Here is a 26,268-nt window from a genome sequence, read left to right as displayed (position 1 = left end):
TACAATCTGATGAAATTTTACCTCATTTGGTACTCTATTTATAGTGTAAATAGGACCCAAAAACGTGCAAAACCGTGTACAAAATAGTGGGGAAATGGCTGAAAAATAGGTGCAAAGTGGGGAAAATGGTGCTCAGCCGTGGGGGACAAAGAGGCAACGTGGCAGGCGGCTGGTCGGGCTTGTGGGAAACAGCAGGCGACGTGGCAGGCTCCGGTTGGCTGCTGGGCTGGGAGGTGTCAGAACGTGTCAGTAGGTGGCAGGTGCGGCAGCGACTCATCCGGCTGATGGGACCCTCGGCGTCAGAACTTGTCAGCGTGGCAGGGCGGCGTCAGGCGTGTCAGGGAGGCTGGCGGCTGGCTGCTCGGCTTGGAGGCTCGGCTGGCTCGGCTCGGCAGCTCGGGTGGACGAATGGCAAGCTGCCATCTGGCAGCATGGGAGAGCAGAATTTTGCTTGGGCTTTGGCTGTTTTGGGCCATTCCATCTTCAAAAATGTCATTTTCTTCATGATTTCTTCAATTTTAATTATTTATTTCCTCTTTCTTTTTCTTTGTGTCAAAAATCATTTTATTTCCTGAAAATTAAACACAAAATAAATTAAAATTAATATTTTCAAATATAAAATATATGACAATAAATCTATGAAAATATTAATTAAAACTTAATTAATTTTACACTTTTAAGACTAATAAAATGATGTTTTTGAGCACTAATCACAACCCCTAACCAGCTTATTGCTAGTCTCTAGCAATTCAAGCGAAATAAGAAATGTCAACATGATATATTTCCGATCAAAAATTATAAAAAGAACTTAAGTATTCACACAAAATGTTAGTAACAAGTCAACAAGAGTTATCAAAATTACTTCGAATAAATCTAGAGTTGTGAGTGTGTGCACCAAACTTAAACCTTCTTACCGCAAACCATAGCACATAAAAGCCTTCGAAATTATGCCAAGTAAAAGTCTCAACTCCATTAACCTCTCATGTAATTGAAAATATTTAAAGTTTAAGGGTTTTACTCATGGAGTTGGAAAAGAAGTAAGCACTCATCAAATGGGTATATATTTAGGACAAACTCTTAAGTAATTATTGAAACGAAGATAGGATATAAACTATTTGGACAACCACCATAAAGAGTACCACAAAACCAGTTTTTCAGGATTTTAAGTTAAATAGACAATCTTTACATTTATTCTAAGAGCCATAAAATAAAACATGAAATTAATAAACATACTTTTTTTTTTTTGGACACAAGAGACAACATAATTAAAAATGATAGAAATATTGCTCTTGTGTCTTTCTCCTTCTTTTCTTTTTTTTTTTCTATATATATATTTTTTTCTTTTCTTCTTCTTTTTTTTTTCTTTCTTTTTTTTCATTTTCTTTTTCATGAACAACATAATAAAATGCTCTCTAATAAGATTTTTCTATAGAAAATATTATCCCTAAAACATCATCCATTCATACCACAATACCTTGTCCAAATAATTATAACCATTTCTAAGAATCAATAAAAATTTAAAAGTTGTTTTCTCAAGTCTCACTTCTCACACAAAAGAATGAATTACTTAAACATGGCAAATTTCTAAGCAAATATGTGCTAACAACCATCTTACCACAACAATTGGCATGTGCATTAGGTAACTCTAGAGAAACTCTTAGTAGTACAGATAACAAAAATTGACTCAAAAGTAACATTTTGCAAAAATAAATAAGTAATTTTTAAAAGAAATTTGACCGTGAAAATATTAATATGACAAAAATCAACATGAACGTGCATGAATATGCTCACCACCCCCAACCAAAATCAGACAATGTCCTCATTGTTTAAAAATATATGCATGAAAAGCGTGAAATGAGAACATATAGAGAGTGAGCTAATGCAAAATGATATGATATTGATTCTTAGAAAGAGAAAAATAAATAACAAGACAAACTATCATAAAAAATAAAAAGGAAAAATAAAACATACCAGAAATAAAGAAAGCAAGGAAAGATAGAACCTGATTAGCCTTGGTAAACCGGAGAAAATTCTCCTCAGGTAGGTTCACCAACTCAATATTCTTGACTATCCAGTATCAAAAATGAATTTTCTTTTATCCCGTGTCTCAAAAATGGAAGCATTAGTAACATTCTCAGGATAAAGAAAATGTTCGTTTTCAGTATCGGGGAGGAAATAGTGTGATTGATTCTTTGAGAAAAGTTTGTGAATTTCCTCCACAATAAGGTTTATCACATCAATATGATAACACTTGTTTTCATTCGGAGTTGTTATTGGAAGAATTTCAGCATGAGAAATATTTTCACTCCGAATAGTAATGGCATCATCCTCATCAAATTTGTAGGAAATAGGATTAGAGATTGGTGCCATTGTTTCTTCGTCTGATTGGAATTGACTGAAATAATGTGAATTAACTTTGTTGGTCAATTTTGAAAATTGAGTTCGAATTTCTCTAAGTTCCTCCATCATGTGTTTAGTAATGTTTCTTATGTGATCAGTAAAGTTTATTTGTTCCTCCATAAATGTGTATAATGCTTTTTCTAAGAAATTCGTATTAGTCCATACATTATGTGGAGGTTCATGGTATGAGTTAGAAAAATCGTACTCAACATTCCTGCTAGATGGTGCCAATTCCCAACCAATCGGTGCACGGTAGTTGTACTTAGACTTCCAACTTGAAGCAACAGGGTTTTTCCAGCTAAGATTACTATTCTTGTAGTAAGAATAGTATTGAAAAGCTTCCTCCCTTTCTCTAAGAGTTGAGTAATCTTGAGCAAAATGGTCGACTCTTTCACAGTCAGTATTATAAGCGCAAATGTGTAATAATGTAATAAGTATACACCAAAATGTTCCCAGGCCAATTGGAAAGGCTGCCAAGGTACCACTTTAGGCCCAAGAGCTTTTCTAGAACTCCCCGAGGTTCTTAGAAAAGGTTGGAGGGTAACGCTAACACAGACCTTATTTAAGAACCAATTTTTCTAAGACAGAACATGTTTGGTTTTTACTAATTTCCAAAATTACACAAATGTTCTCAATACATTGTTTTGATACAAAATTTTATTTTTATTTTTGGGAAAAAAAAACTAAATCTAAAAAATAAAATCCTAAACCTGAACCTAAAAGTAAAAGTAAAATAAATAAATAAAATAAAACAAAAAAAAGAATAAATAAATAACTAAAAATGAGCCAAAAAAAAAAATTAAAAACAAATAAACAAACTAAAAATAAACCTAAAAGTAAAATAAACAAAAAAAATTGAATAAATGAATAAATAAATAAAAAAAAACTAAAAATAAAAATTACTAAGGAAAAAAAATTAAAAGAGAAATTAAAAAAAATTATACTACTTTTATTTTATATATAAAAAAAAATTAATTTACTATGCAAACCTTTAATTGTAGAATTACCTCCCCGGCAACGGCGCCAAAAATTGATATCGCCCAATAAACTCCTAAGCGGTCGCAGTAGTAATCGGGCTATGTCGTATCCACAGAGAGGCAAACACAACTAAAAATTTGATTAGTAAATAAAAGATAAAAATAAAGTAGAATTGAAGAAATGGATTTTGTGAAATTAAAATTATAGATTAGAGAAAATGATCAGATAAAGAGCATGGCAAGGTAGATATGCAGTGCTGTAAAACCTATTCTAATATTAATATTAATTCAAAACACAGTTGCAATTCTACACCATTAATTGCAACTGGAAGATGTATATGTTAAAAGCACAAATTAAATAATCTAGATTAAATTGAATCTAAAACCTAATTTCATAGCATATCATATTATATATCCAAGAGCGACAAAATACCACTGGCAGAATGCAGTAAAAGACATACAATATAACAAATATACTAAAATAAATTAACAATCTAAGTTACATAAGAAAAGCATGACTGAACTTATGTAAAAGATGCTAAATAATTTTAATAAAGAAATTATAAGATGAGAAACAAAATAATTAATGAGATATGGAAATGAAGCATAAGAAGAATCAATATCACTATTGAGAATAAGAAGTACAAAAACTACACTCTAACCTCACCAATATTTCTAAAATAATTCACTCATTTTTGTCACCTAAAACAAGCAAAATTAAACTAGAAATAAAAAAGAAACACAATACAATAAAGTGTAATTTTCCCACTCTACAATCTGATGAAATTTTACCTCATTTGGTACTCTATTTATAGTGTAAATAGGACCCAAAAACGTGCAAAACCGTGTACAAAATAGTGGGGAAATGGCTGAAAAATAGGTGCAAAGTGGGGAAAATGGTGCTCAGCCGTGGGGGACAAAGAGGCAACGTGGCAGGCGGCTGGTCGGGCTCGTGGGAAACAGCAGGCGACGTGGCAGGCTCCGGTTGGCTGCTGGGCTAGGAGGCGTCAGAACGTGTCAGTAGGTGGCAGGTGCGGCAGCGGCTCGTCAGGCTGATGGGACCCTCGGCATCAGAACGTGTCAGCGTGGCAGGGCGGCGTCAGGCGTGTCAGGGAGGCTGGTGGCTGGCTGCTCGGCTTGGAGGCTCGGCTGGCTCGGCTCGGCAGCTCGGGTGGACGAATGGCAAGCTGCCATGTGGCAGCATGGGAGAGCAGAATTTTGCTTGGGCTTTGGCTATTTTGGGCTTAATTTTGGGCCATTCCATCTTCAAAAATGCCATTTTCTTCATGATTTCTTCAATTTTAATTATTTATTTCCTCTTTCTTTTTCTTTGTGTCAAAAATCATTTTATTTCCTGAAAATTAAACACAAAATAAATTAAAATTAATATTTTCAAATATAAAATATATGACAATAAATCTATGAAAATATTAATTAAAACTTAATTAATTTTACACTTTTAAGACTAATAAAATGATATTTTTGAGCACTAATCACCCCTCATAGTATTTTATCCTTAAAACACTTAGTTCCTTGAAAATGATATTTCAGTAAACTAATTTAATTACTGAAATGAGATCTCTATTATTTAACACCTTGAACCAAACTAAAAGGAAACCATCGTTTCACTTCTTCATCAGAAGCTATAGATGTTCATATCTATGATTAACACTCCCACTCAATTATACTACCGAGTTCCCAAGATGTAAGTATGGGCTAGTCCGTAGGGTAAGCTGGTAACGAACAAGTCAAAGAACTCAAATAATACAATCAATTAGAATACTAACCACTCAGAATTGAGATTGAATTGACCTATGGTCAACTATATGATATGACTATAATAAATAATAATGGTATGTTTACTTATCCTATCTACTGTTAATATCGGTCCAGTCCAATGTAACAAATACATCCATTCTTATCTACTTTGCTAATGTTCTGGAAAGAACATAACACTGTAATGTGTAAGTAGAACCTATCGTATATTGGCAAGTCAGTGTAAATCATGTGCACTGACTAATCTTAGGACTAACTTATTTTTGAACATATAATCATATTTATATTCCACTATGATTATGTCACTATAAATACGATTAGCTATATGCTCGGGATTTAATAAAGGTTTATATTAAACAAATAATCATGAAAATAAAACATGCGAGCAAATTGATTGACCAAGTCAAAATATGATTTCTATTCTTTTATTGATAATAAATGAGATTGCAAAGAAATTGGATTTTAATTAGGGCATAAAACCCCAACACTCTCGACCGAGATTGAGCTCGGAGACCAAGAAATTCCCCTATCTTCGAACGACTCCAGGGGAGTCCTCTCTCTATAGGTGGGGGATAGTCTCGAAAGATCCCTATAATCATTGGTCCCACATTGAACAGCTACCACATCCCAGAATTCACTTAAACTATACATGGTCTGGTATTGCCCTAACCAGCTATCGAACCTATAGACTCTAAGGTCCACCCTTGACCACGCTAAGAAATTATTTCTAGGTTCTTCGCACACGGCGATCACGTCATGCTTGTGTTTAAGAATTGACAGAGACCACATGGAGTGGTCTAGCACAACTTTACCTCCATCAGCCGAGCTCTTTGAGGCCTTGTCGTGAGCTTCGTTGCCCGAGATGGCTCGATCATGATGATGGGTGGCAGAGGCACAAAATTGCAAGCCTGAGGTCCTCATCCTTGAAGGAAGCTTAGCCGTGGGGATTGACACATCTTCCCACCTTCGGTATTTTTGAATCCCCAGGTCATCGGTGGATTCGACTTTGCCTAAAAGGTTGCAAGCTTAGAGCTTGTCTTCGTGGAGAAGGTAGGTCAAGGACCTTTGACCATAAGGAAGTTGTAGAATGGCTGCCTTATGTTCCATCATAGCTTTTGATGGAGTAGGGCGGTGGAAGTTGGTTGCAAACAAGAACAGTGTGAATATTTTGAGCATGACTATTCAATCAAAAGTGGATAAAAGTGTGTTGAAATACTTACGAATGTGTTGGAAGGAATAAAAAGGGGAAGGAGTGAGCCCATTCGTCCAGAAGAATGCGGTCTTGAAGTTTGGAGGATGGTTTGGGATATCCTCAAATAGTCGTTTCTCCTTCGGATAGCTGGATAAGTAATAAAAGATGTCTCTTCCACGAGCTTCAGAAGGGTTGCTCTTGAGGCAGAAGAGATATAATATCTCTGGTGCTGAAGGCCCTTCCCATTTCATTGCATGGTACAACGACCTGAGGGCTGACAAGACCCTAAAAGAGTTAGTCTGGAGCTGGAAGGGGTGAGTCCAAGGAAGTCCGAGAAATCCTTGAAGTATGCATTCAAGGGTAGCAGAGCCCCAGTCCTCATATGCTCGCGGATATAGGCGGCGAGCTTGATTTTATAGTCGGGATTGCCATGTCCCGAGGCATAGCAACTTTGTTCATTCGAGCTCGTCGGATGGCACATCAGTGTACCAGAGAGTTTAAGGCCATGATAGGCTAGCAGCTCGGATATATGGCTGGTGGACGTGACTGAGCTCCAGTAGTGCTCAGCCTCAAAAAATTCCTCCGTCGAGGTGGGGACTGAAAGAATTTGGGAGGTGGATGGACGAGATGAAGAGTCCTTTATTATGGTAAATGATAGGGCACCAAGTGGAAAGGCGACTATGACTTTGAGCTTAGGGTCCAAGGGAATGGGCCTGATCTCGGGGTCTAGGTCAGGATAAGCCGCTGATAACTCTACAAAATAGAGTTATTTTACCACTTTTTATGTGCTAATTGTTGCTTAATTGTTGAGTCTTTAATTAATTTATTAAGTTTTTAAGTAATTTTGACTTTATTGGGTTTAATTTGATTTTATATATGTTTGTGTGTTTTTATAGTTATTTTGTTGTAAAATGTTGTAGTTAATTAGTTGAATTATTATTATTTAGTTTGTGGTAAAAAAAAAATGTTGTATTATTGAACTTAAATGTTAGATATAAATTAAGTTATAATTAATATTTTCAAAGAATTAAATTGATTTATTTTATAGTTGAAAATATTTTATTATGATTTATTTTATGTTTATTTTGTTAGGGAATCTGGTGTATATTTGTGCTTGAAAGACAAGGATAGAAAGCTCAAAAAGAGAAAGAAAAATGTGGCATTCTTGAGAAGCAAGGCCCAATGCCACCAATCCTTCATTCAGCCGAGGCCCAAGTCGCCAGGCCTTCTCAGCTTCCCTGCTGCCAGCGAAGCCCAACACACCAAGCTCATTCCTTACACAGCCGTGCCTGCTGCCTCCTTCCGCCAGGCCCACACCAGCCTAGCCTGCTGCCTCATCCCTAGCCATGCCCCTTCCTTCAGCCAATGCACCAACGCCCACCAGGCCCTCTCCATGGACCAGAAGCCCAACGCCAGACTTGCTTCTCCAGCTTTCCATTTCTCCCAGCCTCAGCAAGAAGCTCCCACGACCCTCCTGCCCAATCACTCCACCAGGCCCGCCTGGCCATTTCCCTCCAGCTGCTCCATCAGCCATTCGGCCCAACCCATTCGGGCCTCCCAACCAGCCATCCCAGCCGTGCAGCCACCATGCCTTTTCCCCTTGTTTTTCCTTGAGCCCACAAATTGTCACTTTGTCCCCTTGTTTAAAAATACCACATTTTTACCCAAACTTTTCTACACATTTTACCCCAAAATAATTATTACACCCTATAATTTACCCATATTTGTCATATTATAATCAATTTAATTAATTTAAATTGATTGTTTTAATACTTTTTTTTGCTCTAAATAAGGGAGTTTGGTGCTTATTTTGGAGGAGGTTGCCATACTAGAAGTTCTACACTTTCAAAACCTCTCAATTCTCTTCATCTTTTTCTTCTTTTTGGTCATTTTTCCTATGAGTTTTTAGAGGAAAAATTTGAGGGTTCATCCTCCAAATTTTCCTATCTATGTTTGTAATTTTTAGTTTGTATTTTCTATTCTAGTTATGAGTTTCTAATCTTTTTAAGATTATTAAGGTGATGATGAAACAATATGTAACTAGATAGTGTTTATTTTGTATGTTGATTTCTCATTTTGTGCAATAAAGTTTATGGATTTCCTTCTTCAAATATTTTCTTTCATCTTAAATATCTTGTATTTTAGATTGTTAGAACATATTTACACTTTGTTCTTCATTAGTGCAAAAACATAATATTCTTTGTGTAAGATGTGTCATTAAATTGTACACATCCAATGCTTAGAAGAAAAATATTATGTTTTGCCTTATAAATAATGTTCATTGATTTCTTTGTTATTTAATTAGATTGATTTACACTAAATGCTTTGAAATTATAATTTTAAAAAGTGAAGAAAAATCCTATCTTTTTAGAAGTAATTTGTGCTTAAAATTATAAATCTATTTGGAAAATGATAGTTTGATTTATTTTAACTATCACTAAGACTTGGGAATCAATGTACTTATAAATATTAGTGAACTTATATTTTGTGGATTCTAATCCTTAATAATCTTATTTTACCATCTTGATTTCTAATATTAATTTATTTTTATTTATTGTCTTAAATTTCTTTATTATTGTCTCTTATTTGATTTTATTGTCACAAAAATCTCATCAATCTTTGGAGCTAGGTTAGAATTTATTGTTTTTGATTTAAAATAGTTTTCTTTTTTATTTTAGACAACTCCTTTGGGTTCTACATCCTTGCTTACACGATCACTATTCTATATGAACGATTCATGCACTTGCGATTTATAAATATTTAAAACATACCTGTTTTGGGTCCATCAGCCGCCACTGGGAGTCTCTTCCTTTTTTTCTCTTCCATTTCGTCTATCTGACGTCAAAAGCGGTATCATATATCTTCTTGCTTACACATTTATTTGTGCTCGCGGATCAGTCGCTGATTTCGAGTAAAAGGTGATTCAGGACTGGGTGTTGATCGGTGATAAGGGATAGCGAACTCAAGCCCCCACCGATTCTCAGAGTACTGCGACATCTAACAATGAAGAAAAAGGTGAGGGTCCATCATATAGAAAATCATAAGGAAAGTATAATTTTGATAACTCAAGCTCAAAAAACTCAAGATAACAAGATTGCCTCAATCCAGACTGAAGGCTCGGAAGGGCGAGATTAACTCGGATGTCATGCACGAACTATTGTGAAGTTCGGGCATCAATGATGCACTCACCCGAGAGTGGAGAGGTTAATACCAATTTAAAAGAATCCTGGATTTTCAGGGAAAAAGTTAGCAGTTAACCAAAAAGGTGATATTTTTGGGATTTGTGCGTTTAAGACCCTAAACCAAAACCCTATTTCTTTAGCTACATGAACCCCCCCCCCCCCCCCCCCATTACCAGAAAAAACTCCATTTTTACATGTTTCTACCAGAAAAAAAAATTGGTCTAGACCATGATTCTAACCACACCGAATCTACTCGGATCAAAGATTTTCCTAGTGCCAAAGTGAAGCCTTAAAAAATTGCTAAAAACCAGTGAAGGTATTCTCACAAACAGAAGGAACACGTAAAAAAAGTATAAATACCAAAGAAAGAGAATCAAGAACAGAAACTTACACAAAGTTTTCCGTGGATATGATGAGATCGTCGACTGAAGAAGCGGTTGCAGGAATGATTTCATGGAGTCGAAAGTACTGGAGTTACTTTGTTTCTTCAATTTAGAGAACATACAAAGGAAAAAAAGAGAGGCTTTGGTTCATTTTTCTTTTCTTTGAAAGTTGAAATAAGAGTGATGAAGAAGAAGAAAGGGTATATATATACGTCCAAGTGGGATATTAGAGGTCGAATGAATCTGACCCTTTGGTTTGGGTTGAGAAATGATCCGACGGATGGGGTTTAGTTGTAACATTGGCGAAAAAAAGGGGATATATGAAAGGACGTGGGCAGAGATAGGGAGTACTTTAGTACTTTGGGTGTGAAATCCCCGAGTGACGCGTGTCCATACTCAAGTGTGGTAGGTTGCATGTTTTTCAAAAGGAGAAGTTCAAAAGTTTTCTTCTCATACGATTCAAACCAACACTTTTGAGGGGGCAAAATGTTACACCCAAATTTAGAAATCGTCATAAATGATCCTCGAAATGTAGGCTCGTAAAGTGAAAGCTCGAAAATGTTGAGTAAGGATTCAACACTTGTATAAATTAACATGTTTCCTAATTTGTTCCCAACCGGCGACCGAGCACCAATTAAGGAGGTTCGAGCTTAGGCATCAAGCTCGAAAGGATGAATCTTCTCTGAAGTCTGAGTGCAATTTGAACCTTCATTGCAAGCTCGAAGAGGTTGATCTCCAATGGTTAGGCTCGATGAAATCACTAGTTAAGGATGAGGCTAACTAGAATGACGAGCTTGTGATGTTGGTCGATCTCGAAAGTGTGTAAATTGTATGTTCGAGGTCAATATCCAGTTTGAACGCAGTTGCTGTTAGAGAATCCCTATTCCATGGGGGATTTATTGTAATCCGATAATAAATACTTATTATCATGGGATATTACGTGATTAATATATTTAATTATATGTATTTCAAATTTGAATTATAACTTCCCGAATAAAAGGGAAGATATTTTGATAACCAGTCTATAAATAGACTGGAGAATTTCATTTGAGGGAAAGGAGGGGATACGGAGAATACTCTGCAAAATTGCTTTGTAAAAACTTTAAGAGAATACCACCACTCAATAATAGTGACTCGTGGACTAGACAGATTTTAACTGTTGAACCACGTAAAATCCCGATTGTTCAGATTTATTTTCTTAATTATGTGTTTAGTGCTCTTCAGATTTAAGTTGACGAAAAACGGCGTCAACAACTTACATCTTGGAGGTTCATTAGTATAACTGAATGAGAGTATATATCATAGATATGAAATCTACAGTTTCTATATGATAAGTGACAAAATGACTTCCTTAATAGCTTAGTCCAAATGGTTAAATGATTGAGGGCTCATATCTGTGATTAAGTTCACGGATTTATCATTTATAAGGGACTTAGTGGGAGTTAAGGATAAAATGATAATGAGGGGTAAAATGGTAATTTACACCCAGTTCATTAGTAAGTCATCAATAGAGAATTGACTGACGGTAGTGGTTATAACAATGAACATCGACTTTATACCAGTAATACGTTCTATGAATTCAAGAGTTCAATTCCGAATTTATAGTGGAGTCATGAGGAATTAATGTATTGTGAGATAATTTATTTAATAAATAAACTCACAAAATATATTGAAGCTTGTATTCATGGATCCATGGTCCCCATGTCGTCTCTTATTAAATCAAGTTTAATAGTCTCAAGCAATTGATTTAATTATCAATTATGAATATCAAATTGACTAAGTCAATTTAACGATATTTACATGTAATAAGAATTTAGGAATAAAAGAGAGTCTTTGGGCAAATTTATTAATATTAACAAATTGGTGTCAATATAAATAAATAATATTAAAATAAGTTTCAAATTATAATTAGTTAATTTGCATAAGGATTTAATTATTTATTCAATTAATTAATTAAAAGACAAATAAATAAAAAGTTTTGAATTTGGCACAATTGGATTTAAATTCAAGACAAAGAGATTGTGCCCAACTAGTTGTGTGGGTGCCCAAGCTCTTTTATTTTTAGTTTATTGTTTTTAATTAATTTAATTGAAATAAAGTCCATTTAGTTGCCTATATAAGGAATGCAATGTCTAAGGTTTTCAGAAAGTGTGTTGTATCATTTTTGGGTAAGTGAAAACCTAGACACTTGATTCTCCTTGCTTGGCCTCCCGTCACTCTCTTCCTTTCCCTCTAAGATTCTATCTCATTTGTTGAGAACTTGTCCACCCTTTGTTAGACTTGGCCTCCCATCACTCTCTTCCTTTCCCTTTGAGATTCTATCTCATGTGTTGAGAACTTGTCCACCCTCTGTTAGGCTTGTTTTAGAGAAAGACTTGGAAGGCTTTTGGTATCATTCTAAGCAGTTTAGATTATTGACAATTCATTGCATTCAGAAATTATCAAATGATAAAGAATCTAAAGGAATGAGACATTGTTCCGCTACACAATTTGTAACTACTCTATGTCAATTTAAGTATTTACATGAATATTCATATGTGAGCATGTTTTGGTGTTTTCTATTTTATATTTTGTATATAAAAATAGGAAGCATGCATTGTAATGACCCACTATTCTAGACTTTTTGGACCATTAACGAAACTATACATAAAACTTACATTTTTGCGAAAATACCATAATTTATTAGAAACTTGTAGAAACAAGAGTTACTTCCATAAAATAAATAGGATATGGGTACCCATTGTCTTTAAAACAAAAATAACTTAAAGTAAAAAGAGTTACATAGAAAATGCGGAAAATACATTTAAAACCATAAAAATTAAAATGAGACTACATCCTTGAATCGAATAACGCTCGGCCCCTTGACTCCATTCACCATCGATACACATCCTCTAAGCGTCACGAATCTTTCCGCCTCTAAAGCTTATTTCCTGCACATAAACAGAAAGGAATGAGCCTAATGCCCAGCAAGGAAAAATCTAACACATAGTCATAAACATAATTTCATAAGAAACATAAAGACATATCATAACACATAATACACTTATTATAATGGCCATTATTACTTGGGGTCCCATAGACTAAACAAGCTTATGCCCATGAGATTAGTGGGGTCCTACCAGCTAAATAGGCATATGCCCACAATCTTTTTGGGGTCTTGTTAGTCAAAAAGGGCATAAGCCCAAGCCTACAAACATACACATTCATAACATATTCATAACATATCACAACATAACACATAAGATAACATAAACATAAACATATAGATTCTAGCCTATTTTCCTTACCAAAGTTACCGGGATATAATGGACTGAGTTGGGACTTTTGGAACACTCCTAAAACCATATGAGAAAGAGTGAGTCTTAAGAAGAAGAAGAAATGAAAATGAATAGGAAGACTAAACCATTGAGAATTATGCTTACCACAACTTATGTGCTTAAGAACTTGGATTCCCTAACCAAAATAAGAATGAGGTTAGGAAACTGAGTAGAAGACTAAGAGAAGGGAAACATAACATAAATCAAATGAACTAGAGTTTTAGGTTTACCTCAAAGACTTGCAAGATCAATCTAACCACAACCGAAATACTAACGAACCTCACTTCCCAAAGTGTTTGATAAGCTTATGATGTTTAAGCTTATGATTTTCCCAAACCAGGTGTTTACACTCTCACACTCTCTTAGCACAAGCAGCTTCTGAACTTAGAGTAAAAGGTGAAGAAATGGCTGGGTGCTAGGTCCTATTTATAGAGTTTGGGAATGAAAGTATCTTGATTTTACTTGAATAAAAATAATGGCTTTTTAGGTGAAAATCATTTGAATAATCGTTCAGCAGAGGTTGAAGACTCGTTCAAAAGATGCTGGACTGTTGAAGGAGTTTGAATGGCTGAAAGGAAATTGTTGACGCGGTTCTTCGCCAACAGGTAATTAAGAGAAGAGAAATGGATTAGTACTGAAAGTAGAACCGTCACAGATATGAAATCTTATAGGATGAACTAGGTGACTCGAGACACTTTTTTTAAGTGGTTCGAAGGTTAAAATCCTCCTACTCCACTAGTCAATATTATTGATATCTTCTGGGTATTTGGTTTACACAGTATATAGTTCTTCAAAGACTATTTTTTCCAACCCCTATCAACTCCCAGGGTCTCCATATTTATAAGAGAAGGCACCTGGAAGTTGGTAGGGAGGTCATCCCGTGACCTTACCATTTGTCATATCAACTCTGTGACACTCATGATTAATTCCTAAACCTGACACATAAGTGTGGTCTAATCAGCATGGAAGGAGAGAATGGGTCGCATGGCCCAATCCAGCTGTGGGTGTCTGATACGCACGTTCTTGCTGCGTATCCGAGAAGTCAGGGGGATATCGGACACGTGATGTCAGATATATGCACGTTTATCTTGCGTGTGTTGACTTCATAGAGGGTCAGAGCTTCGTGGGAAGCCCGTACCATGATAAGCTCGTAATACGAGCTTCTCCCCTGATCTGACCTTTGGCCTTCTGATTCTGGAGACACGACCTTGGACTAAACTTGACTAATCCGAGGCACGACCTTCTAATCAGCCTGTGGGAAAACCAGGGCGTACATCTGCCCCCCAAGCTCCTGCTCGTGGTACGTGATTTCATATAAGGAGACCACAGTAGGGGCTTTCAGACTTTCCCCACAACCCTTCACATTCCATTCTTTTCGCAGGCGTCTGACACGTGGAACATCGTGGGTGGCAACGGTACGTTTTACGAGAACCGCATTTAATGGCCTAGCCTATTGCCCAGCCGTCGCTTCATGTTTCGAGTGGAAGGCCTCGGATCCCTCACTAGGGTCACCCAAGGGTCTTCTACACGTGATCCTTTCCTGGTATAAAAGGGGGTGGCCACCCTACGCACGGGCCACCCTTTCATTCAAAAAATTCTCAAATTTCCTTCTTCTTTCTCTGATCTTCCAAAGAACGAAACCCTCACCTCTGCTGCCCCCACTCTCCTTGTTCAGGAAGCTTAGGCGCACAAGTTTCTCCAAAGCTTTGGAAGCCACTGCACCGACGAAGCCCTCACCAGCACAACACTCTCGCTCACCACCCAGCAATACACTGTAAGTTTTCTGACCCTGTCCGTTTTGAAAATATGCTACTGTAGCTTAGGTAAGAAAAATTTTACTGCAGTCGCATGCATGGGGTTTCCAGGTTGCGTGGGTATGGAGGGTGACAGCCCTTTTTAGACTAGGGCACTCTTATTGTAGGAAATTGCCTTGGGGCATGGGTTTCAAAATGCTCCTTCAGGAACCATTTCTGGGTAGGATCTTTAGAAATTTTGGGTGTAAAACCGGGTAGCTTAGGGAATACGCCTCAAAAGCGGTTTTGCAACGTTCTGCCTGCTGAAACTTTCCCCCCAAGGCAAGTTTTTACTCTGAACCTCCTGACACACGAATTCCGAGTAATCGGGGATCTGTTAAGGGCATAGGCGCGTGTTCATTGTACCGCGTGGTTCCACTCTCCCCGAGCTGGGCTTACCTCAGCTCGGGTAATGAATAATTGCTTCGTCCTCTTGCTTGGGTCACCTTTTCTTAAAGTGTTTCTTTTGTTCGATAGGCGACCAGATGGCCCCGAAGAGGAATCTGCCCCAGAAGAACGTGGGAAGCTCGGCCTCCCAGAAAGAGAAAGGAAAGGCTGTGGTGCCTAGCTCGCCGATTCCCCACTTTGGGCCGGCCGTGGAAAAACAGGTCGAGGTTGCCCCCGACGCGTTTTTCGAGGCGGAGAGAATCGTCTCGAAGATAACCGACCAGGCAAAGATCACCAAAATCTTCCTCAACCACAACATTCCCCTGGGGAGGGCCTCCGTAATTGCCCGACCTGCTGCGGAGGGTGAGCAGAGCTGCACACCGTTCGACGAGTCGTTCGCGGCCTGGAGCGGTGAACACTCAAGGCAGGGGCCTTCCTCCCCCTGGATCAGTACTTCGCTGATTTCCTGAATTATGTGGGGTTGGCCCCATTTCAGCTCCCTCCCAACTCCTACCGTCTGCTGGCGGGGTTGAGGTATTTATTTCAGAGGAATGAGTGGGAGGTCCCCACTCCTGCCGACATACTATACTTCTTTTGCCTCAAAGCCAGCCCGGACCAGCGGGGGCGAGGCGACGGGTTCTATTACTTAACCCGTTTCCCTAATACGGCGGCGGTCATCGAGCTACCAAGCCACCCGAATGACTTCAAGGACCAGTTCTTCATGTCAACTGGGTTCCGCAATTGCGATCATCATTACTTTAATCGCCCTCGTAAGTGATCCTTGACCTCAGCCCGCCTTTTAAGGGTTATTTTGTTTTAGCTCCTCCCTTATTCCACTTCTGAGTTCACCCAATCTTGCAGCCATCTACGCGAGGACCGAAAAATCTGCGACCCTCGGGGGTCAATATGAAACACTGGCGAGCTTGCCCCCCAGTGAGAAAGACTATCGCGCACTCGTGACGGACGAGACGATGGTATACTGCAAGCTGATTTTCCCAAATCAGACTTTGAACTTGAAGAGGCCCCGGGGGCCGCCCCCAGCTCGCGACAACCGACCGACCGTCATGGAGGAGATTGCCGACGACGAAGGTGAGGAGGAGGGCGACGAGGTTCCTCTCGTGATGAACAGGAAGAGGACCTTTGAGGTCGCCCAGAGGATGGGCGAGGAGAGGGTCCAATCCGGAGCAGCCGAGGGTCCTTCCGGCCAAGGTAATCCTTACTTATTTAAGAATGTAGATAGGGCCACTGCAGACCCCCCGCTGGTTAGGTTCAATCCTAGGCAGATCGTCCATCGTCACGGGAGGAACTCGGACCTGGACACACTCCTCCTCCATTGTGTTGACCGGCTCGTGCTGGATCACCAAGAGAGTCGGCCTAGGGGTACCGTAGTAGTAGATAACACCCTAGCTTTTAGGTCGATCATTTGTTAGGAGTATGGGACCAACTTACGCACGTGGCCGTCGCTCCAGAGGGGCATCTATGCTCCGGGGCTTAGGCAGTATGTAGAGGAGTCCAGCCCCGAGTCAGAACCGGACCTAGAACCTGCGCCAGTTCGTGAGATAATCGCCTTAGGTTCTTCCAGCTCGGGGGGTGGGGCTCCCTTAGCATTCATTTACTTGTTGCTTTTAAACTTTCGCTTCTATTTCTGTATGATTGGATCCCTGTAATAACCATGTTTTTTGTCCTTGGCAGAAGAGATGTCTCAGCCCGGAGGTAATCTGCGGGGCGTGGTCTTCGGCAGGAACCCCCCAGCGGGGCCAAGGTTGAAAAGGCTTCGAGAGTCCAAGAGCTCGGCTGGGACCTCCACCAAATCCCCGGCTAAGGAGAAGGAAAAGACCCCGCCATCCCAGGTCGCGGGGGCGATCCTCCCTGTTGCCCGAGCAGGGCACATGCCCCCGCCGCCCCAGCGGTCTCCACCAGCCACCCAGAACGTGGTACTGGAGGTCGGGACTCCAGACGTACGCATCCCGGTCGATCCCCAGGATCTTGGAAGGATCCCAGAAGCATTCCGGGGGACGGTGTATAAGTTGGCGAGCTATGTCGTCGGACGCTTCTACAAACTCAAAGAGAAGGATCTCCGGGCTTTCGAAGCAATGAGCCCAGTTCGAGTCATAGAGTCTTCGCTGGACATGACCCGAAAGGTAATCTGCCCCACTCTTTTAAAGCTGTAACACTTGCACAATGCCTTGTTTCTCCGCTTAGCCAACTTATCATTCCTTTCTCGCAGGGCATTGCTGCCGCTCATCGAGGTATCGCTAGGACCAAGGCTAAGCTCGAGGAGATGGAGGCTAAGCACCAGGCCGCCCTCCAGGAAGCTCAGGCGGCGAAAGATGCGCTGGCGGCTTCGAAGGCCGAGCTAGAGAGGAGCCGCTCCGAGAACCGAGAACTTAAAACCTCCCTTGCCACTTCACGAGCAGATCTCGAGGCAGCGAAGACCGAGGCCCAGACTGCCCTGGAGGCCGCCTTGGAAGCCGAGCGGGCCATCTCGGAGCAGTCCATGCAGGACCTATTTTATCACTGCTGGGCCCATAACCCGGATGCGAACTTTTCTTTCATGCCGCCGGACCTCTGGGCCTTTTTGCTGCCGAAGCTCCAAGCCCGACTAAACAAAGAGGTACCTCCCTCGGAGACTGGAGAGGCCTCCGTCGTGGCGGAGTAGGGCGAGACCGCGACCTCCAAAGGGCCAACTGATGGGGCTTATGACACTTCTCTTTGAGCATTTTGAACTATTTTATTTTGTCTTTGTAATTTTTTCATGAGGTGTTTCCACCTCGAGACGATTTGCCTTGCAATTTCAACTTATATATTTTTTCATGCCTTTGGCTACGCTTCATCTCTTTATTTTTATAAAGTTAGTTCGGGTTAACCGTTATTTATATCCCGAGCTCTTTAAAGAAGAACCACGGTCAATACATTTTAGTTATCTTCTAAGTTTTATGACCTGGTTAAAACCAGGAACTTATTTTGAAAACTTAGTCCGCGTCAACTTTTATTCATATCCCGAGCTCTTTAAAGAAGAACCACGGTCAATAAATTTTAGTTAACTTCTAAGTTTTATGACCTGGTTAAAACCAGGAACTTATTTTGAAAACTTAGTTCGCGTCAACTTTTATCCATATCCCGAGCTCTTTAAAGAAGAACCACGGTCAATAAATTTTAGTTAACTTCTAAGTTTTATGACCTGGTTAAAACCAGGATAGGACTTAGTTCGTGTTAACCCTTATCCATAGATAAGAATCAACATCCAAGTCGTTAAGGAGACCTGGTTATATCCAGGTACCATATGCCCCCCAAGTAACTGGGAAAGGGTCTTTCGTGGTTACTTTAAAATCACACATGCAAATAAAGAGAAACATTTGATTTTTATTTATACATAGAAAGTGGCCTTCCAGGCCTTACAAGTGGATCATTGATAGTATTTCTTTAGGTGGATGGCATTCCAAGTTCGCGGGATCGCCCCTCCATCAAGTCGAGCTAACTTATAAGTTCCCTCCTTGATGACTTCGATGACCTGGTATGGTCCTTCCCAGCTCGGTCCTAAAACCCCCTCTCTGGGATCTTTCCCGACCAGGAAAACTCTTCTTAAGACCAGATCGCCGACGCTAAAGGCACGTTTTTTGACTTTAGTGTTGAAGTAGCGAGTGATCTTTTGTTGGTAATGGGGGAGTTGGAGTTGTGAATCTTCTCGCCTTTCATCGATAAGGTCTAGCGAATGACATAGGAGCTCATGGTTCCTATCTTGGTCATAAGACCGGGCTCTATGCGACAGGACTTTAACTTCCACGGGGAGGACTGCTTCACTCCCAAAGGTTAGGGAGAAAGGAGTGTGACCTATAGAAGTCCGATGCGAGGTCCGGTATGCCCACAGGACTTGGGGGAGCTTTTCTGGCCAGACCCCCTTTGCCTCATCCAGCCTTTTCTTGAGGCTTGCCTTTAGAGTTTTGTTGACAGCCTCGACCTGGCCGTTCGCCTGAGGATAGGCCACGGACGAGAAGCTTTTCACGATCCCGTGCCTTTTGCAAAATTCGGTGAACAGGTCGCTGTCAAATTGAGTGCCGTTATCGGAGACGATCTTCTTAGGTAGGCCAAATCGACAGATGATGCTTTTAACCACGAAGTCTAGCACTTTTTTCGATGTTATTGTCACCAACGGCTCTGCCTCAGCCCACTTGGTGAAGTAGTCAATGGCTACCACGGCGTAACGGACCCCGCCCTTTCCGGTGGGCAGGGCGCCTACTAAATCTATTCCCCAGACGACGAATGGCCAAGGGGACGAAATCATTTTTAGCTCGACCGGAGGAGCTCGGGCAACCACAGCGAATCGCTGGCACTTGTCGCACCTTTTCACATACGAGATTGAGTCTTTGGACAGAGTCGGCCAATAACAACCTTGCCTGAGAACCTTTACGGCCAGGCTTTACCCCCCAGTGTGGTCCCCGCAGAATCCTTCATGAACTTCCTGCAGGATGGCCTTCGCTTCACTTGGAAGAACGCACCGGAGGAGAGGTAGGGAATGCCCACGTCGGTATAACACTCCCTCGACTATAGTATATCTAGGAGCTTGATAAAGGACTCGCCGTGCGTCGTTACGCCCCTCGGGTAACTTGCCCTCGACGAGATACTCAAGAATGGGAGTCATCCATGTCGGCCTAATGTCAATCATTTCAATCTCTACCCGATCTCCTTCTATACTTGGTCTTTCCAAGAATTCTACAGGCACCAACCCCAGGGTTTTCATCTCCCCCGAGGTGGCGAGTTTGGCGAGAGCATCTGCGTTGGCGTTCTGCTCCCGAGGTATCTGTTCGACCGACCCTCGCCCAAACGCAGACAGCTCGGACTTTACCTTTGCCAAATAGGCGGCCATCTTGGGTCCCCGCGCCTGGTATTCGCCCAGAACCTGATTCACCACGAGCTGGGAATTGCTGAAGCACTGGACAGAGCTCGCCTTTAGCTCATTAGCTACCCTAAGTCCGGCCAACAAAGCCTCGTACTCTGCCTCGTTGTTAGACGCCTTGAACCCGAACCTTAGCGCCGAGTGGAATCTATGTCCCTCGGGGGATATCAGAATGATTCCGGCCCCGGAGCCGCTCTCGTTAGATGAACCATCAACGAAGATCTTCCACGACGAACGCGGGGGGGCGACCTGAGGTAATTCTTTCGATGGATTCTCCTGGAATCCCGTGCATTCCGCCACGAAGTCGGCCAAGGCCTGACTTTTTATGGTAGTTCGAGGAGTATGGAAAATCTCGAATTAACTGAGTTCGACCGCCCACTTTAGCAAACGTCCCGATGCTTCAGGCTTTTGCAAAACCTGCCTTAAAGGCTGATCGGTCATGACGTGCACAGAATGGGACTGGAAATACGGCCTGAGCTTTCGTGAGGCCGTGATTAGGTCCATCACTGGGTATCTTGATTCAGCTCCGAGGAGTCTCTTGCTGATGTAGTAGACTGGTTTCTAACCCTGATCCTCTTCTCGTACCAGCACAGCACTAGCTGCGTCCTCAGTGACGGCCATGTAGAGGAAAAGAGGTTCTCCTGCCTTGGGTTTGGATAGCACAGGTGGTTCAGCCAAATGCATTTTCAGGTCGAGGAATGCGCTTTCGCATTCCACTGTCCACTCAAATTTCTTGTTTCCCCGGAGCAGGTTGTAGAAGGGCAGACACTTGTCGGTTGACTTGGAAATGAACCGGTTGAGCGCTGCCACCCTTCCTGTGAAGCCTTGGACATATTTTCGCGACCTGGGGGAAGGAAGCTCGAGCAGTGACCTGATCTTGTCGGGGTTTGCCTCGATTCCTCGGATATTTACTATGAAACCCAGGAATTTCCCCGATGCGACGCCGAAAGTGCATTTCTGAGGATTGAGCCTCATGCCATATTCTCGCAGTATGTTAAAACATTCTTCCAGGTCGGCAACGTGGTTGTCGGCAGTCTTTGACTTGACAAGCATGTCATCGACGTACACTTCCATGTTTTTTCCGATCTGGTCCGCGAACATTCTGTTTACTAGCCTTTGGTAGGTCGCTCCGGCATTCTTCAGGCCAAACGGCATGACCTTATAGCAATAGACGTTAGTCGGGGTCATGAAGCTGGTATGCTCCTGGTCTGCCGGATTCATTGCGATCTGATTGTAGCCTGAGTACGCGTCCATGAAGGACATTAGCTCGTGCCCCGCCATGGCATCCACCAGCTGATTGTTCCTCGGCAATGGAAAGCAATCCTTGGGGCAGGCTTTATTCAGGTCGGAGAAGTCGATACAGGTCCGCCACTTCCCGTTTGGCTTCAGAACTAACACGGGATTGGCAACCCAAATGGGAAATTTGGCTTCGCGGATGAAGCCACACTTTTTGAGCCGGGCTACTTCTTCTTCAAGGGCTTCGGCTCGGGTCGTCCCTAAACGCCTCTGCTTTTGAGACTTGGCAGGGACGCTTTTATCTAGGTGGAGCGTGTGCATGATGACACTCGGACTGATCCCTATCATGTCTTCGTGCGACCATGCGAATACGTCTAGGTTTCTCTGCAGAAACGTAGTCAGCTCCTCTTTTCTTTTGTCACAGAGGTTCTTTCTGAGCTTAACCGTTCGTGATGGGTTTTGTTTATCAATATTCACCTCCTCGAGCTCCTCAATAGCCTGGAGCTCGGACCTGTCCTCGCCTATCCGGGGGTCACGTCCTCACTTATGGCGAGCTTTTCTTCTCCGGGAACCTGAGGTTTTTCAATCTCAGGGGCCGCCTTGGGTCCCTGGGATTCCTCTTGGCCCTGAATGGCCATTGTTAGCGGCCCGGGTTTAGATTTTCCCTTCATAGAAATGCTGTAGCATTCCCTGGAAGCGAGCTGATCGCCCTTGATAGTACAGACCCCTTTTGAAGTAGGGAACTTCATGGCGAGGTGCCGGACGGAAGTAATAGCCTCGAAAGCTATGAGTGTAGGTCGGCCCAAGATGGCATTGTAGGCAGCGGAGCAATCAATGACTACGAACTCGAGTAGTCTGGACACTGTTCGAGATTCTTCTCCTAGGGTGATCACCAGCTCGATCGTCCCTATCGCTGCTGATCCTTCTCCCGAAAAGCCATACTGCATCACCGAGGTCGCTTTTAGCTCGGCGACAGTCAGGCCCATCTTTTCTAAGGTGGATCGGAATAGGAGGTTCACTGAGCTCCCATTGTCCACCAACACTCTCCTTACTTTCCGGTTAGTGAGCTGGACTGCTACAACCAAAGGATCGTTATGAGGGAATTGGACATGGCCTGCATCTTCTTCCGTGAAAGTTATTGGCTGTTTCTCTAATCGTTGATGTTTCGACTGACGCTGCTCCGGGGCGAACTCCGCTCCGTTGTGAGCTTTTAATTCATTCACATACCTCTTCTGGGCGCCTCTACTCGTGCCAGCCATGTGTGGCCCTCCAGAAATGGTGGATATCTCTCCCTCGACCACGAGGGAAAGGACGTCATGATCTACCCGAGGCCCGGGCTGGATGGCCGGGACCTCCGGAACGGGTCGACTTGCCGGGACCCTGTTCCGCGAGTACTGCGCCAAGGGGCCTGCTCGGATGAGAGTCTCGATTTCATCTTTGAGATGCCTGCAGTCGTCGATGTTGTGCCCGACGTCGTTATGAAAACGGCAGAATTTGGAAGCGTCTCTCTTTCCCTTGTGGTGTTTCAATGGCTCCGGCCTCTTCCAGGGGACCCGAGTAGCGTTGGCCAGGAAAATATTTTCCCTGGACTGGGTGAGCTCGGTATAAGTTGTGAACACAGGCTTGAATTTATCCACAGACTTATTCTTCTTCTGGCCGTGTTGGCTATTTTCACCATGCCCTTTTCTTTTGCCACCACCGGGCTGGTTATTCTGCGCGACGTCGGGAGTCGCCACTATGATCTCCGTCCCCGTCCCAACGGGATTCTCGGGGACCTGGCTGGTCCCTGCGGCTGAAGCTTCAGCTTCTTCTAAGTTTATCCACTCTTGGGCTCTGTTGAGGAATTCGCTAACCGAGCTGACTCCCCTCCTATGAATATCTTTCCACAGGTCTCCGCCGACCAGGATTCCGGTCCTCATGGCCATGAGCTTGGAGCTATCGTCAGCGTCCCTTGCCCGAGCAGCGACATTTGCAAATCTGCTCAAGTAGGCTTTCAGCGTCTCACCGGGCTGCTGCCTCACGTTAGCTAGGGAATCGGCCTAGACTCGGGCGGCCTGAGAGGCACGGAATGCCCTCTTGAAGTCAGCCGAAAAGGTCTTCCAGGAGCTGATTGACTGCCTTTTACTCTGCTTGAACCATTGCCTGGCAGGCCCAGTCAGTGTGGAAGGAAAGATCAAGCAACGCAGCTCAGGGCCGATGTTATGGGCCGTCATTAGGGTGTTGAACATCCCTAAATGGTTAGACGGGTCTCCGTCCCCGTTGAACTTTGACAAGTGGGGCATACGAAAGCCAGAAGGGTATGTCGTTGCCGCTATATTGGGGGCGAAGAGTTCCATCTCGTCCCCTGAATCATATTCGTCTTTTTCTTTTTTCGATAGGAGCTTCTTCATCAGTTCCTCCATTTGAGTTAGGCGCTCTAGGGTTTTGTCCTGAGATCCTGGGTTATTCCGGTGCTGTTCAACAGCTCCGGACCCGTTGTACATATTAGGTGGGTTGTTGCCCCTCCTATCTTGAGACAGGTTATTTGGGAAATTCCCTCCGTTACGTACTTCGGATCGGGCTCCCACTGAGCGGGCCTGGCTACCATCCCTAACTCGTTCTTCTCTGTGAGAATTGAGGCGGTCTCGAAGGTCGCCCCTCTGAGTAGTCTGGTGACTCTGTGCCGAACTTAGTTGTTGACGCAGGTCTCCTCCCGAGAGATTACTCCGTCGACTACCGGTCCAGTGACTCCTGCTGGACAGGCTCAGGGTGCGTCTTTGGCGGCTATGACCTGATCCTTCCCCTGGCACCCTGCTGCGCCGGGAAAGCCCAGCTGACGGTGGGTCTCCCCTACTACCCCCGTAGGCCGGGATGTCCCGGACAGGCTGAGGAGACGGATGTCTGATTGGAGAAGGAGGATGCCTGACTGGGGAAGCGATCCTAGTTCCATCTGGACGAATCAAATTTGGTGGGGGCCTCTCGGCCCTGCCAGCTTGCTGATCTCATTCTGGGCGAGCTGGATGAGGTGCATGACGGTCTTCGGGGACGCGCTGTCGTCGCTGGCCCTCCCTGGCTCTTCTTCAGGAATTTCCTCGATCTCTCCTGGGCGTCCTCGAGGAAGGCTGAGAGCTAGGAGTTGACGTCTTAACCGAACGGCTGTATTGCTGCTGTCCGGTTCTAGGCACTTCCCTGAAGTTTGCCTCCTGATGGTGTGATGAAGGGGTGGAGTTGGCTGCAGGGAGCCTATCCGAACGGCTATGCCTGGATCGATTACCTCGGCGAGACTTAGGAGCCTCACCTTGCCTCTCTCCAACGTTAACGTTGGTTGCGAGAGGGGGTAGTCGGTCCAGAATATCCCGGATTTGCTGACCAGCGGCTGCTAACTGGCTCCTCAGCTGAGCATTCTCCATCTCCACCGCAATATAATAACATGGGTCCGGATTAGGCGGCCGGGGCGCTGAACTACCCGTGTCGTCTTGGCCTGCCGGCTGCTTTCCTGGTCTCTGCTGGACTTCAGGAATTTTCTCATCAGGAATGGCAACATGGTGGGCCTCCTACCCATCCTGCTGTTCGGCCTCGTTGCCATGTCTGGATCGGGTAGTCACCATAGTTGGATGTTGGTGGTAGTACTAATCGAACTTGTTCTCAATGAAAGCACCAAATTGTTGACGCGGTTCTTCGCCAACAGGTAATTAAGAGAAGAGAAAGGGATTAGTACTGAAAGTAGAACCGTCATAGATATGAAATCTTATAGGATGAACTAGGTGACTCGAGACACTTTTTTTAAGTGGTTCGAAGGTTAAAATCCTCCTACTCCACTAGTCAATATTATTGATATCTTCTGGGTATTTGGTTTACACAGTATATAGTTCTTCAAAGACTATTTTTTCCAACCCCTATCAACTCCCAGGGTCTCCATATTTATAGGAGAAGGCACCTGGAAGTTGGTAGGGAGATCATCCCGTGACCTTACCATTTGTCATATCAACTCTGTGACACTCATGATTAATTCCTAAACCTGACACATAAGTGTGGTCTAATCAGCATGGAAGGAGAGAATGGTTCGCACGGCCCAATCCAGCTGTGGGTGTCTGATACGCACGTTCTTGCTGCGTATCCGAGAAGTCAGGGGGATATCGGACACGTGATGTCAGATATATGCACGTTTATCTTGCGTGTGTTGACTTCGTAGAGGGTCAGAGCTTCGTGGGAAGCCCGTACCATGAGAAGCTCGTAATACGAGCTTCTCCCCTGATCTGACCTTCGGCCTTCTGATTCTGGGAAATTTCGACGAGCTAATATCCTCGGTCTGCGGCGCCTCGGACTAAACTTGACTAATCCGAGGCACGACCTTCTAATCAGCCCGTGGGAAAACCAGGGCGTACAGAAATTCATTCAAAAGAGTTTGAATTTATGCTGGAGGAGGCGATATATCGCCCCCTGTAGGCGATATATCGCCTGGGCCAGTATGCCCGAGGCGACCGTGCATCGTTTCGTGTTTTCCGTCTCTACGTGCTGCGATATATCGCCCCCTATAGCTGCGATATATCGGCACACACTGAATATTTAAACATGAAATTACACATTTTTAGCTAAGTTTGAATGGAGTAAACAACCTTGACTAAGCCCTGAACGTACTCAAAGCTGCTGACTGACCCTATAACATTCAAACTTTACTCCTTATTAAATTTAATCCTCAAAAATACTTAATCCTTAATCACCATTCATAACATGTGCTTAAAATCCTATTGG

The sequence above is a fragment of the Humulus lupulus genome, chromosome 1 (assembly GCF_963169125.1).
Source record: "Humulus lupulus chromosome 1, drHumLupu1.1, whole genome shotgun sequence".
Taxonomy (NCBI): Eukaryota; Viridiplantae; Streptophyta; class Magnoliopsida; order Rosales; family Cannabaceae; genus Humulus; species Humulus lupulus.
This window is presented reverse-complemented; position numbering follows the sequence as displayed.